The sequence below is a fragment of the Primulina eburnea genome, chromosome 3, assembly GCF_022965805.1.
Source record: "Primulina eburnea isolate SZY01 chromosome 3, ASM2296580v1, whole genome shotgun sequence".
In the NCBI taxonomy this organism is placed as follows: domain Eukaryota; kingdom Viridiplantae; phylum Streptophyta; class Magnoliopsida; order Lamiales; family Gesneriaceae; genus Primulina; species Primulina eburnea.
The window spans coordinates 45,563,604-45,580,070 of NC_133103.1; the positions used below are offsets into that span (position 1 = coordinate 45,563,604).

Below are 16,467 nucleotides of genomic sequence, written 5' to 3' on the forward strand. Positions count from 1 at the left end.
ATATGATGGTTTGGGATAGGTTCGAGTCAATAAAAGTAAGAAAATTTCAAAATTGAGAAGTTCGAGGTTCATGGGTAAAATGATCATTTTACGTCTAGGATAGTTCGAAAGGTCTGGCAGTGTCCTGATAAATCATAATGCATGATAAAGATATTTTAAAATGTTTATGATGAAAATATGATATTTTTATGATATATGCAAAGGCTGTACGATTTTCCCGAAATACTATTTTTACGATTTTTGAATGACACGATATTTAATAATAAATGAAAGGAAAAATATTTTGAAGGATGTGAATTGACTGTGACACAGAGGATATGTGAGAGATCCGTTTTAAGAAGGAACGATGAACTTACAAAAGAGGATATCGTTTACGGGAGAAGGCCCAGAAGGAGCCCAACGATCGTTTTTCCATATTTGGCCACGGTCCAGTGACGAGAGTTTCCGATGCCCTGCCCCCAGGTATTTGGTGTATATAGACTGATCAGTCGACCACATGATGACGTGATAAAGGATAGTCACTTTCAAAGATCAAAATTCACCTAAAATGATATATGATCATGAAAGGTTTTATGATTTAATGATTTGTGATTTATTTGCGTTTACAAGTTTTATGCCAGCATATTTTAAATAAAAGTATGATTTTGAAATGCATGTGCATGTATATGTATTATTTGGTACATATGGTTAGCACATGCTGAGTCATTAGACTCACTAGGTTTGAATGGTTGCAAGTGAGGATGATATTTAAATAAGACGCTGAAGCTTGAGTGAATCGGATCCGACAGTACACTCCCGGGGGACTAACATCTATTTTCCACATTATTTTATGATTTAAAGTTTTTAAATAAATTTTGAGGATTTATTTTATAAAGATTTTATGTTTTGGGTTGAATATTGGAGGTTGAGTTTTCTTTTAAATTGACGTATGATTTCATGGTTGTCGTTTATAGTTTTATTCATTTAATATAAATATTAGTTTATTTATGTTGGATGATTTTGAATTTCAGAGGAATTTTTTTAAAAAAAATATTAGTAATATTTATTATATTTTACTTTTAAAAGTAAGGGACGTTTCAGTTGTTATCAGAGGCAAGGATCCCGTAAAGGTTTTGTTACTACCACTCCGAGAAGCTCAAGAAGTCAAACTTTAAGTCTGTAAGTTTTACTTCTTTAGATTTTTACGCAGAAATTTTTTCAAATGATTTTATGATATAGAAATTTGGAGGTTTGATGTTTTTTTTAAAATTAAATACATGTTGGTTACGTGGTTTAGACGGTGTGTACAACAATGTCTTCGAGATGTGTGATTCACGGGCATGGGGAAGAGGAGAGATGTGAGGAGAATTTGGTTTTTGCGTATCTCGAATTTTTCACTGCCTAATATTAAGTTGAGGCGAATTGAACTTGATGATTTAGGACTGCATGTTTCGAATTCTATACTGTGTAGGAAGAGAATTTCGAAGTTGATGATGTGGGTTGAATTTTATTGAATCGTGAACTTAGGAACTGAATTATAATAATTTAAAAATTCAAACGGCTTAATTGCAAGTTTTCAAAAATATCGGGATGATTTTGCTATTATTCGAAAGTATGGGGCTGATTCGAAAAATAGGATGGCTGAAATGGAAAAAATTGGAGCTAAATTGGAGAATTCGAGAATTTTTGGGTCTTTGATTGCAAATTTTAGAAAAATTATAGGGTCATTTTAGCAATTTTCGAAAGCTATGGGAGCCATTTTACATTCAATTTGATTGTTTGAGGGGCTGGAATGTGATAATTTAAGGTTAATCGAACAATCCGAGAACTTTGGGATTTAGATTGCAATTTTCAGAAAAATAAAAGATTCTAATTGAATGTAGTCGACAAGTAAATTAGAAACTAAGGGTTACATAAGGAATTGTGATTGAGGAAGTTACACATATATGTAAGTATGAGAATATCCTAGGAGGAACGAAGAAAATTGGTATTAGCAATTCTGATGAGAAATTAAGATTTGTCAAATTAATAATTTTTGGGTATTATATTGGATTATAGAGAATTACAATTGTATTTACATGTGTTATAATTGTTGTCATGAAACACAAAAAATATAAATATTTAAAATAAGATTTATTCAACAATATTTTTATTTTTCGTTTTATCGTATGACACAAATATTTTTTGGTTCAACAATTGCTATTGTATCAGAAAGTTTGGGGAGTTTGTATTTTAGATTTCATAATTTTAGTAAGATATTTAAGGGGACAAATGATTGAAGGAGAAAATCAGTGAATGAAATTCGTTTATATTAGGATATTAGCATAAAAATATTGAAATAATGTTATGAAGGAATCGATGAATATAAACTAAGAATATCGGAGTTCGTATAATTTTTGTATGATTCATTTTATAGGATTTGAGAAAAATACTATATGGAGATCATATGAGATAATTGCGAAATTTAGAGAAGTAGGTTAAAAGAAAGAATTTCATTTTGGGTTGACACTACGATTGCTATGATTTCTAATATCCGGAAACCTCTATTTTTTAATTTGTCACTAAACCTTGTAAGGATGAAGACATTTGGAGAATTGTTTAAAGTTATTAAGAAATAACTTACATGGTCATAAAATATTTATTTTTGGAGATTATGAAATTTTGAATCCAAGTTCTGATTAATGATTAAGAGTATAGTTGTTTTCAGGACACATTTATTGCTTATGTTGGAATTTTAAGAATGCTAAACACTTAAATTGGATATTGGACCTTGAAATATCTTGACTATAATAAATTAATTAAGAATGACATTTCCAAGTTAAATAAATTACTCTAGTTTTTAGGATAACAAATAGATAACTACCTTATGTAAAATAAGTCACAGAACATAGATAGACATCGAGAAAAGAAGAGTGTAATAAGTTTTGCATTTATATGATACTAAGAGTAAATTATATTGGAAGGTGGATAAAAGTTTTCTTCCCTAGGGTTTTAAGATTTTTGTAAGTGTAAGGTCATTTGACATAATCTTGAGTTCCAAGGTTACATATAAGTGTTTGATTTTATAGCGGGATTTAGAATGAAATCATAATGTGAAATAATGACCCGATAGACTTGAATCATTTAAATACTTTGAATACTTGGGATTTAAGAAAACAAAAAAATGATGATAGTGTTAAGGACAATATGTTTGCCATATACATGAATGAGGTTTAGTAAGTACCAGTAATTAAAGTATTTTATAATCATGGATACTATTTGGTGACTATGGATCGAAGATGGGTTTAGCAGTAGAAATATATTTTGGGAGAATAAGATAATTCAGGGTAATTTAGGATTTATAATTGACAGATGATGTAGAGTTAGTTAAATCTTTGTTTTTTTTTTGAGATCGAGAAACTTTGTATAAATGTATAAAAATGAAATATATCTTATTAGAATACACAATGAAAGCTTGATAGAATGAAAAATTTAAGCCAATCAGATTAAGTATGAACTGAATGAGGGAATCTAAGCTTTTCAATAATCAAGACTAGACAAAATTTTATTTAAGGTGAGGGGGGATTTGCAACACACACAATTCACGTAAGAGTTGAACAGCGGCTGAAGAATGGAAAGCCAGGCAAAGAAGTTTTCGATTTTTTCTCCTTCATTATTCGATTTTCTTCCTCGTTCTTCCTTCCAACAAATGATCACCCGACTCTCTTGCATCCTAAGGTGGATTTTCGATGGGGTTTTGACGAGAAAAAAGCGTAGAAATCATCCTTCGCATCACCGACGTTACACCGCTCCGGTATTCGTATTTCGAAGGTTTTAAACGTCACATTTCTAAACCTTTTTTTGTACCATTAAATCATAATGTGTGTTCATTGTTTTTAAGCATGAAAACTGTTTAGATCGAATTATTTAACGTTTCGACATAAATTTTCAAAGTTTTGACGTTTATACGCATATATGAGACATGTTATTAATTATAAGGGGATCACTGTCAATATGAAACGTTTATGGATTGTGAAAAGTGTCGTTAAGTAGTAAACGAAGGCTGAACTTGCTGATGGACGAAGGAAGGGACTTGCAGCCACTAGAATGGAAGTTTAGGGCTCGATTCTTTTGGGTGTCTAGGCTAGGAGACTGTGCACGGTTAGGGCTGGTTCAGTAGGTTCATGTAAGGTCCAGGAGGATAGGCTAGGGTCTGGTCCAAAAGGGCTCAAGGGTGGCTCGATAGAATAGGTGAGTGTGGCTTGAATCGTGAGGAAAGTGTTCGAATATGGTTAGGGAAGGAAAAGTGGTTCGAACCGTGGGTTGCAGAGGCTGGAGGGCGGTTCACGGGGGTAGTTTAGGGATGAAAAGTTTATATTTAAAATTTGGGATGAAAATATTAAGTTTTGAATTTATTCGGGTTTAAGATACTTCACGATTTAATTATTAAGTCATTAAATCGAAAGGTTTGGGTTTAAGTCTAAGAAAAATATTAGAAGTCAAATTTAAGCTTATATGATGGTTTTGGATAGATTCGAGTCAATAAAAGCAAGAAAAATTCAAAATTGAGAAGTTCGAGGTCCATGGGTAAAATTTTCATTTTACGTCCAGGATAGTTCGAAAGGTCTGGCAGTGTCCCGATGAATTATAATGCATGCTAAAGATATTTTAAAATGTTTATGATGAAAATATGATATTTTATGATATATGCAAAGGCTGTACGATTTTCCCGAAATACTATTTTTAAAATTTTTGAATGACACGATATTTAATAATAAATGAAAGAAAAAATATTTTGAAGGCTGTGAATTGACTGTGACACAGATGATATGCGAGAGATCCGTTTTAAGAAGGAAAAATGAACTTACAAAAGGGGATATCGTGAGGGAAAAGACCATGGACCGTTTACGAGAGAAGGCCCCAGAGGGGAGCCCAACGATCGTTTTTCCATATTTGGCCACGGTCCAGTTACTAGAGTTGCCAACGCCCTACCCCTAGGTACTGGTGTATATAAACTGATCAGTTGACCACATGATGACATGATAAATGATAGTCACTTTCAAGGATCAAACTTCATCCAAAGTGACATACGATGATGAAAGGCTTAATGATTTGTGATTTATTTACGCTTACTAGTTTTATGCCGGCATATTTTAAATAAAAGTATGATTTTTAATTGTATGTATCTGTATATTTATTATTTGGTACATATGGTTAGAACGTGCTGAGATAAACTCACTAGGTTTGAATGATTGCAGGTGATGATGCTATTGAGAGAGACGCCGACGTTTGAGTGAATCAGGTCCTACATTACACTCCCGAAGGACTTATATCTAAATTTTGATGATTTATTTTATAAACATTTTATGCTTTGGGTTGAAGATTAGATGTTGACTTTTCTTTTAAATGACGTACGATTTCATGGTTGACGATTATGGTTTTTTATTCATTTAATATTTTTAAATATTAGTTTATTTATGTTGGATAGTTTTGAAGTATAGAGGAAAATGTTTTAAAAAATAGTAGTAGTTATTATATTTTAAAGTTAAAAGTAATAGACGTTTTATTTATTGACCTTGGTTTATTTATTTTTTCTGATTATTTTTACTCCGACACTCTTTCATAACTGATTATTGCTGATTTTAAAATCAGGAAATTATTTTAGGCTAATGTTTTAACTGTCCTTGCTCTCTCTTTCTTTCCTTAATTAGTAAAATTTATTTTAAATATAAAAAAAAGTATAAATTACTCCTATAACATCGTTTCTCTAGATGAAATAATATATATTTGAATAATACAATGATTTATGGCTTCAATTTAAAAACGGTTTAAATACCGGTTTCGAATTGATCTGATTCCGAATCAAAACTATCCATCAACCATCATGAGTCGACGAACCGAAAGACACTTATCCCATACACAAAATAGGAAATGGAAAATGGAATCCAAACTATATGCGATGGTTGATAATTAAATGAAATTAATGCGATGGTTGATAATTAAATGTGCTCTTTGCTTTCCAAACTCTTCTTTTAATCCAATTATTATATTTTTCTTTTTCAAAAATTAATATGGAGTGGGCTAAAGTGGATGATTACAACATATAGCTAATAAATTAATATGTATTATATATATATATATATATATATATATATATATATATATATATATATATATATATTAAAAAAATATTTGTGAGATCATCCGAGGTTCCATTTTACGAGACAGATCTACGAATCAATCCAACTCTTAACATGGAATTTCTCATGTGTCAAGTTGCTGATGTTGCGTCACTTGATCTGGTTAGCTAGGTGTGTTGTAAAGAGTGACGACAGATCTTATCGGGTAATACTGTCTCTAGTGGGGACAGAGCTGGTGGTAGAAAAATGGTAAGGGTGATCTCTAATAGATATAAGACAATACAATCAAATAGACACACATATTTTCAGACTCACGAGTCTAACAACCCGACTCATCAGTACTCAAGTAGGTGCATTATGTTCTACCATAGATTTAAGAGTAGGTCTCATGTGAGACCGTCTCACGGATCATAATCTGTGAGACGGGTCAACCCTACCCATAAAAAGTAATACTTTTGCATGGGTGACATAAATAAGAGATCCGTCTCACAGATACGACCCGTGAGACCGTCTCACACAAGTTTTTGTCTAGATTTAAAAAGTAAGTTATATCTATCCAACAAATATAACTTTTAACTTAATAATAAACTTTTGATCTTAACAAAAAATAAACCTATATTTCAATAAACTAAACGAGTGGGTCTCCTGTGAGACCGTCTCACGAATCATAATTTGTTAGACAGGTCAACCCTACCCATATTCACAATAAAATGTAATACTCTTAGATAAAAAGTAATATTTTTTAATGGGTGACCCAAATAAGAGATTTGTCTCACAAATACGACTCGTGAGACCGTCTTACACAAGTTTTTGCCTAAACTTATAAACAAAAATTTAAACTATGTTGATTTTTTTGGGTGATCATTATTCCGACCCGGTAAAGAGCAGTTGCCCACACGAAATTACATACGTCGCTGTCTTCTTACTTAAAAATAATTGAACGAACTAATTATAAAAGGATTATTATATTGAAAAAAACAATTAGAATAAATATTCTTTTGTTCGAATAATATTTTGGAAACAGATATTTTTCATACTGAGTAAATTTTAGTCATGTAGTTAATGATACTTTAGAAAATACATAATTAATTAGCCTTCTACCATTGACTCGAATGATAAATATAATTTTTCAAATATAAATTTTTTGCGTATTATTTATTTAGAGAACTTGAAAACATCGATCATATATATTTCATACGATATAATAAATTTATTGTACGTACTGTAAAATTTTTGAATTAAATCAATTCCCTAAGCCACTAATGTAATGTTTTTTAGATGAATGGATCTATTTCGACGAAAATATCGGATTATTAACTCATTCAAATCATCTCATTTACTATGTGGGTTTCATCGGGTTATTTGGTTAATAGGATAAAGATAAGATAATCAGAAAATTTTACGGACAAAAACTTGTGTGAGACGGTCTCACAGATCGTATTTTATGAGATGGATCTTTTATTTGGGTCATCCATGAAAAAGTATTATTTTTTATGCTAAGAATATTATTTTTTATTATGAATATCAGCAGGGTTGACTCGTCTATCAAGAGACCTACTCAATTTTAAACTAGTCGATGTATTTAAGGGTAAATATTTATTAATGTAAATTGAGTACTTAAATATTAATGAACTTCGTGTGTATTGATAAATATTCCTTCTCGTATACACCATAGAGATAAAGTCTTAAAGATAACATCTCACTATCTTATATAACGATCTTATTAATAGTGTTAGATCAAATTTCCACCTTTTGCTACAAACATGTGAACTTTATGTTTGAAGTCGTATAAATATTTTATCAGGACCATGATGGCCATTGAAATTCAATAAACGGAAATTTGTTTTTAAATCTCCGACATAATAGTTAAACGTGTGTTCAGTTCTCGTCAGGTTGAAACTTTCTCTGGAATTTCTGATTCATACTTAAATAGTTTCTGCGCTATTTGAGAGCAAAATCATTTGTTCAGGTTAAATTCAGCACAAAATATTGAAAATATGAAATATATGTATGGTATTGCAGAACAAATTGTTTTAGATCTGATTTGAAAGATAAAATTTTGAGTATACAATTAGAATTGCAATATTAATATCAGTATTTTCTATACTTGTTTGTGTGCTCAAATATCATATGTTAGTATACGATTTGAAAGAGTTTATATTAAAATATCATATATTAATGCCCCACTTTTGATGTTTTGTACCAATTTTCATCTGAAAAATATATGTGTAATTAATACCAAAATTTGTTATTCAAATATCAATACTAGATTTTCAATGTTTTGTACCAAATTTTTATCTAAAAAAGACATGTCATTAATACCAAAATTTATTATGTATGTTGTGAACTCAAAAATCATATATTAATATCAGATCTAAAACATTTAATATTCAAATATCATATTTTAATAACAATTTTTCAAGATTTTGTATCGAATTTTCATTCGAAAAAATATCATTAATATTAAAATTTATTATATATATTTAAATATTTATAAATCATATATTAATTTCAAGTCTAAAATATTAAATTTAAAATATCATAGATTTGTTTTAATATTTCAATATATGCAAGAGTTTCATCTTCTAAATTTTTAAGAGTAGGTTTCATGTGAGATCGTCTCACGGATCTTAATCCGTGAGATGAATCAACCCTATCGATATTCACAATAAAAAATAATACTCTTAGCATAAAAAGTAATACTTTTTCATGGATGATCAAATAAGAGATTCGTCTCACAGATACGATCCGTAAGACCGTCTCATATAATATTTTTGGCAATTTTCAATATATTTGTATCAAGTCTAAATTATATGATTTTTTAAATTGAAGAGACAGCTCTCACGTGCTGATTCTGTACGGCTATCTACGTGTCATCTTCTACTTCTCTCTTCTTGTTTCTCTTCTTCCTCACTTCGACATCAACATCATTGACCCTTCTTCCTCCAATCGAGACGCCGTCGTTTGTTGCTCCGAAACTCAACCCTAGTAGGTATAGGGAGTTGAATTGAATTGAATCGAATCGAGTCGGATAATTCTTGTGGTGGCTGGCTGGATATGGATTCTGATTCCGTTGGATCGAGCTTTCCCTATGAGGGGCGGGAATTCAGCGATCTCAGCCTTGTAAATGGTGATTGCTCTGCCTTCAGCGAATGTAACAGTGATGGATCCGGCGAGTTTACTGCAACCTCCACCCACAGTCGCCGTCTCTTCATCGCCTGCGCCACTGACAACTCCGATGAGCTCATCTCCCATCTCGTTTCAGCTCTTCATTCAACCAACATCGATGAACAGAAGCAAGCGGCTATGGAAATCCGTCTCCTCGCCAAGAATAAAGCTGATAACAGGATTAAAATCGCCGAAGCTGGAGCGATTAAACCGCTGATTTTGTTAATTTCGTCGAACGATCCTCAGTTGCAGGAATACGGGGTCACAGCGATTCTGAATTTATCGTTATGCGATGAGAATAAAGAAGAAATCGCTTCATCCGGGGCGATTAAACCGTTAGTCCGCGCGCTGAAATTCGGTACTTCAACTGCCAAAGAAAACGCCGCCTGCGCACTCCTGAGACTGTCGCAAATCGAGAAGAACAAAACGCCATCGGGAAATCCGGTGCGATTCTACCACTGGTTAACTTGCTGGAAACCGGAAGTTTCCGAGGGAAGAAAGACGCGTGCACGGCGCTGTTCTCGCTGTGCTCGGTGAAGGAAAACAAACTGAGGGCTGTGCAGGCAGGAATAATGAAGCCTTTGGTGGAGATGATGGCAGACTTGGTTCGAACATGGTGGATAAATCGGCATACGTGTTGAGCTTGCTGGCGCCGGTGGCGGAGGCCAGGGCTGAGATGGTGGAGGAAGGTGGGATTCCGGTGTTGGTGGAGATAGTGGAAGTGGGGACACAGCGGCAGAAGGAGATTGCGGTGTCCATACTGTCACAGTTATGCGAGGATTGCGTGGCGTATCGTACCATGGTGGCCCGCGAAGGAGCCATTCCTCCCTTGATCGCTTTGTCCCAGAACGGGACCAGCCGCGCCAAACAAAAGGTTAAAAAACCTCAACTTTTCACTTAGTAACAATTAATTATTCCAGAAACTTATTCCGGATACACAGTTTAAAAACTCTTATCGATTAATTTTTACTGATTATAAAATAATATCGAAAGTTTAAGGTATCTGAAATTAATATTACATTTCATTGTCAATTTTTTCTTTAATTACATTAGTTATAAAACCAAAATTAGAATTGGAACCGTGCAAAGTCAGTAACTTCATCATAAATCTATCTCAAGGATTTTACTATATAATTAGCTAGTTTCATAGTCAGGAATCTCACATATTACACGGAGTTAGACAGGGTTCTTACAATTAGATCTCGAAACTAAGATATCGTCTCAAATTTAGAATCTTGATGTCTGGTAACCAAGCGGTGGAATTTTTGAAAGATAATGCTTGGGCTAAGTAAGCAGGCCTACGGATAGTAAAAAAGAGGCTATAGCCGACATTTTTACTTGGTGTTGATATGTGATGCATATACAAATGAAGATTAAATCACAATTATTGTGATAAACTATATAAAAAAAGAAGTAATCTTAGGCAATAATGTCTTCCGGTCTGCCTACAAAATTGCCCTTGTAAACGATAGTTAGAATCATCCCGGACAATAGGTTTCCATTGTAGGGTTGTTCACGATAGATATGATTGGATTTGTTGTTCATCCTACCCATGTGGGCATTACCTCCATGATAGGATGGATGGCTAAGATTTGTCCACGCATATATAGGACCCATTTTTTTTTTTTGAAATTGTATGTGTGGCAAGATCTCACCCGTTGAAATGAAGTGAGGGTAGTGTCCATCTAGGTAGGATCTCATCTACCGGATTTGTTAGAGAGGAGGAGGCCAGCATTAAGTTAGACAAAAATTTGTGTGAGCCAGTCTCGTATTTTGTGAGACGGATCTCTTATTTGGGTCATCCATAAAATTATTTTTTATGTTAAGAGTATTATTTTTTATTGTTTTTTATGTTAAGAGTATTATTTTTTATTGTTAATATCGATAGGGTTGATATGCCTCACAGATAAAGATTCGTGAGACCGTTTCATATGAGACATACTCATTAAGTTAATGTAGCTGTAACATTATTAAGTATTACAACCAATACGGCCATCTAAATGTTTGTTAGATTAGCATTATTCAATGGTTAATAAATTAAGTGTAAACATATCAAATTTTTTGTCGTGATATTATTATATGCATACTTTAAAACAGACCGAACATGATGATCCTTATTATTCTAATGTGGGTTGGTCTCTCCTCTGTCCCAATGGTACTAGAAAGTAGCCCAACAAGATAGTTTGTTTATTATTCTTGCATCTCCAATCAGCAGCCACAGTTCAAAATATCATTTTTTGGGCTATATTTATATCAAAATAAGTTTATGTGTTGTGTTTGAGGTCTATTATTCGACGGCAGATTAATATTAATTTCAGAAAGTCTTATGTCATATCCTATGATGATGTCATCCATGAACTTTGAGTGTTATTTAAAAAGATAGATACTCATGTATTTTTTGGCATTTAGCTTACTGATGGGGTGTGTGTGGTTTTGAACAGGCGGAGGCACTGATAGAGGTTCTAAGGCAACCAAGATCCGCAAACTCCGCTGCTAAATGCGATCTCTGAAATCGTAATTATACAGTGTTGTGGTAAATTTGTTCCTTTTCTGTCGATTTTGATCTTGTCAATTATAGTGCTCCACCATATTTCACATAGATTCTTGTTTATATCAGATTGGTGTGCATTGCATTTGTATCTATTACTTGGTAGGACTTGAAACAAACCGATTGAACCCTTTTTTTTTTAAATAGCATTCGAACGCAATTATCAAATCGTATGAACAGTCTAACTGAAAAAAAATATAAAAAAAATTGTAAAAATAGTCTCTGTACTAGTAATAAATAAGAGTAGTTCTCTAGACGAGTCAACTCTATCGATATTCACAATAAAAAGTAATACTCTCAGCATAAAAAATAATATTTTTTCGTGGATAATCCAAATAAAATATCTGTCTCACATAATACGACATGTGAGATCGTCTCACACAAGTTTTTGTCAAGAATTAGCAGAAAATTTCATTCTCAAGAAGTCATGGGCCGAGATTCCCAAACTTGGGTGGCCTAACGAAAACTAGAGTTGACCCAGCACAATCAAAGTCTTTATATATATATATATATATATATATATATATATATATATATATATATATATATATATATATGAGTTACTTAAAATATGCCAACTAACTCTTACTAAAACTACAAAATTATGCATAATTTAATCCTTGACCACTTGTGGTTTAATAAAAATGCAGGTGAAAATCCAGTTGCAATGACTTTTCAGTCTTAGTTATTTTAAGTGTGTGTAGATCAAAATTTTAAACATGTGGAAGGCAAATACAAAAAAGGTGTACATGAGATTTTATTCTGCTATTTGTTATGATGTTTCACTGGATAAACTCATAGGCTGATGACCAAACCATAGGTGAGACCAAGTGGTCCACCACAGCCTATGTTTGAGAGCTGTCCAAAAAATAATAATAATAATAACTGTAGCTCAATTTTGTTCAAATTGTTACATGCGATCTATATCGTTTTGAAATGACGATTAAAATAAGAGTTGAAATAAGAGTTGAAGTCGTGAATTACTTGTAATTCATCTGATATCAAGACCTTAAATTTGACTCGACATCTTAGTTTGCACAAAAATTTGTGTGAAACGGTCTTATGAGTCGTATTTGTGAGACAAATCTCTTATTTGGGCCACCCATGAAAAAGTATTACTTTTTATAATAAGGCTGCGTTTGGTTTGGAGGATAAAATAAACTAATGATTAGTAAGTAAGTGATAAAGAAAATGATTGTTGTAGGAATGTAATATATGGTGTTATGTTTGGTATGATTTTTAAGTGTAGGATAATTTTGAATTTTTTGATGAAAAGACAAAATTGCCCTTTATTTTTTTTTCTTCTTCCACTCCGGCGGCGGCGGCAGAGGTCCGGCGACGGCGACGTCCGGCGACTGTCGGTGGCGGTGGCGGTCCAACGGACGACGGTCGACGGCGGTCCGGCGGCGGTCTGCCGGCGGTGGCGGTCGGTCGGTGGTCCGTGGCGGCGGTCATGGCGGGAAGTGGTGGTGAGTTTGGATATAGAAGAAGGGTAAAATTGAAAATAAGAAGGATTAAGAGTTGGATAAATAATCATAGGGGGTGAGGAGGTATTATTTTAACCCACCTAATATAACCTAATCATTCATAGGATGTATTGACTTGGTTAAATAATCACGCGAACCAAACGAGTGATAAGGTGGGTTAACAAAATAAATCCACCTTATCCATCAAACCAAACACTCCCTAAGAGTATTACTTTTTATTGTGAATATCTGTAGGGTTGACCCGTCTCACAGATTATGATCCGTGAGACGGTCTCACATGAGACTCACTCCTTAGTTTGAGACTCAATTGTAAGTTGTAACTAACATATCCTCCAACTGAAAAATACGAGAGCTGAAATTGTATTCAGATTAGGGGTGGGCAACGGTCGGTTTGGTCCGGTTTTACTCTACAATGGTTCGGTTTTTCGGTTTTCGGTTTTGAATATCTCTAGTCCAAAACCAAACCATTTTATTACGGTTCGGTTCGGTTTTTTGTAATACGGTCCGGTTTATACGGTCGGTTATATACGGTTGGCTAAAATTTGTTGAGAAATAAAAATTATATGTCACTTTATGCCTTTAAAATCTAAATCATAGTTTTTTCAAATATTTAATTTGTGAGACTTAATTATATACACGAAAAATGCATGAATCTAACAGAATATTAAGTTATACGAATGATAACAAGGTGTCAACCAGCTCGAATGAAAGACAAATAATCTTATGAAAATATTAAAGAAATATATACAGAAAAAAGAGAACGTCGACTGATGAGTGGTGAGAAAGAAGAGACAACGATCGAATTGAAAAATTGAGGGTTAATGATACTAAGTTCCTAAATCTTAAATAGGCCCATTATACAAAAAAAACTCTTATACTTAACAATAATATGACCCATTATACATAAAAACCTTATATTTAACAAAAATATGACCGGTTCGGTTTTTCGGTTTTTTTGGGTATTAAAACCGAAAACCGAACCGAAAAAACCGAACTTTATAAATTTTAAAACCATAACCGGCCGAAAAACCGATAAAACCGAATCATTTAAACCAAATTATTCGGTTCGGTCGGTTTTTTCGGTTTTTCGGGTTTTATGCCCACCCCTAATTCAGATAAATATGTGTTATTCAAAGAAAATTAATCCTAACTAAATTGATACCGCTCACAATCTTACTTTTAAAACATTAGGGAAAATTTATTTTCAGCCCTCTATATTTGCATCTTTATTATTTTAGTCATCTATTTTATCTTTGTTTATGTATTAATTTAGTCCATTATCTTGTTTCTTGCAATTTACTGATTCTTTCGGCGAGACATTTATGTGACACCGATTTTACACACGATAGCACTCCCGATAGAAAAATGATCAAAAGTACCAAATATCAAAAGATGCATGGTTAAATTGATATTGATAATATAGAGTATAAAAAATTGCAAAGAAACAAAAATGTAGGACCAAACTGCAATTTTCACAAAAATTATTATTAAATTATTATTATTATTTTATGCAAATGAGTTTCACGAGCGAGAGTATCTCCAACGGAATTGCCTTTGAAGAGATTTGTTTAATATAAAAGTACAAAATGTATCAGATTTAGGTGTTATGTTCAGGTGTTGTAACACATATTCATAACATGCAACAAAATGTATTAATTAAACACATAAATAAACTTTAATTCATAAAAAAATATGATAAATCATGCAGACACAAGGCAAAATATTCATAAGAAAATTGTATTTAATTCAAAAAACCAATACTAGTGAAACTACGAAAAACTAGATTTCTTAACAAGTAAAGAAAGTAAATTGCATCCCAAATAAAAAAAAAAAACCACGGATGCAACAATTGTTTCGCCAAAATCCAGAGGCATAAATAACTTTTCAACCAATAATTTACACTAGTGTTATCTTCGAGTGTCTCCAACACTCTTGGCTTGAGATCTTTATTAATTGCCCGATGTAATTCTTTGCTCTTATCGCTGCATTTCACTGCTCTCTTTCAACTCGAAAACCACACTCACACAACAACAACGATATCTTATTTATAGACTTCCTTCGCCCTAGAGTTTATTCCTTGTATAGAGTCCTACACAAATATGAAATGAAGAATTTCATTATGAAATAAACTCTTTTTTGAACAATAGTATAATATCTAGATATCTTAGCAAAATATTAATATTATAGCAATCTTATTAGTCTAGAAAAGCAAAATCCATATTGTACTATCACAGTATTATCAACAAAGAAAAATTAATCGATGAATGAAATATTTATTTCAGCCTTCTTAACAAGCTAAGTGTGATATAAGACCGGCTGGGCATCAAGATTCAAGAAGCAAATGAGATGCCAAGGAAATTGTGCTCTACAATCCAAGAAGCTTTCATGATTTCAGGATCTTACAACAGCATCCATAGAATAACATTCCATAGCCAATTTCTAGTATAATTAGGTCGCAAACAATCAATTTATCACAAGGTGTAGATGAAGGTTCTGTGCATTACGGAACTCAATATCATGATATCGTTCCCCCATATGGAGTGATGATCATATATAAGCGTCTGCCTTCAACGATTTGTAGCTGTTTCGCAACTTGGTCAGATGGTAGGGTGAAGCAGGTTAACAACGTGTTAACCTGCTTCACCCTACCAATAGGTGGGTTGTGGTAGGTTGCATCCGTCTTACAAACTTTGGGCCGTTTTACAACTTTTTGTATCAGCCACTTTCTTTTAATTTTTAACATTTATAAAAATTTTCATTCCCAGATACTTGTTATTTGAACTTCAAATCTGTGAGTGAATAATATAAATATTACCTTTGAGTTGAGTATCCATTCGAACCAAGATTTTACCAATAGATTGTAGCTGCCAGCATGAATGAAGTTTCCAAATATTCTCATAACATACCACATTATTTCAAGTTGTTCTGGTAGGGTGAAGCAGGTTAACACGTCGATTTTTATATATTTGACGATTCACCACAACCAACTGTTTAGCGAGGTGGATGTTGGCTCATTTTGACAACTCTATTGATGCATTATAAAAATATAGGGACTTTTGCGATTATGGTGGGTTTCCATAATATAACGTGAAAGTTTAGGTGTGTTCTAAAAAAATGTTCGATTTGATATAACAAAAAAATTTCTTCTAACTAAAAAAATTACTGT

At 32.8% G+C, this 16,467-nt stretch overlaps 1 pseudogene; it reads left to right on the top strand.

The window, feature by feature from the left end:
• Positions 1-8,925: 8,925 nt before the first annotated feature.
• Positions 8,926-11,841, top strand: LOC140827636 (U-box domain-containing protein 3-like; annotated as a pseudogene).
• Positions 11,842-16,467: the final 4,626 nt, after the last annotated feature.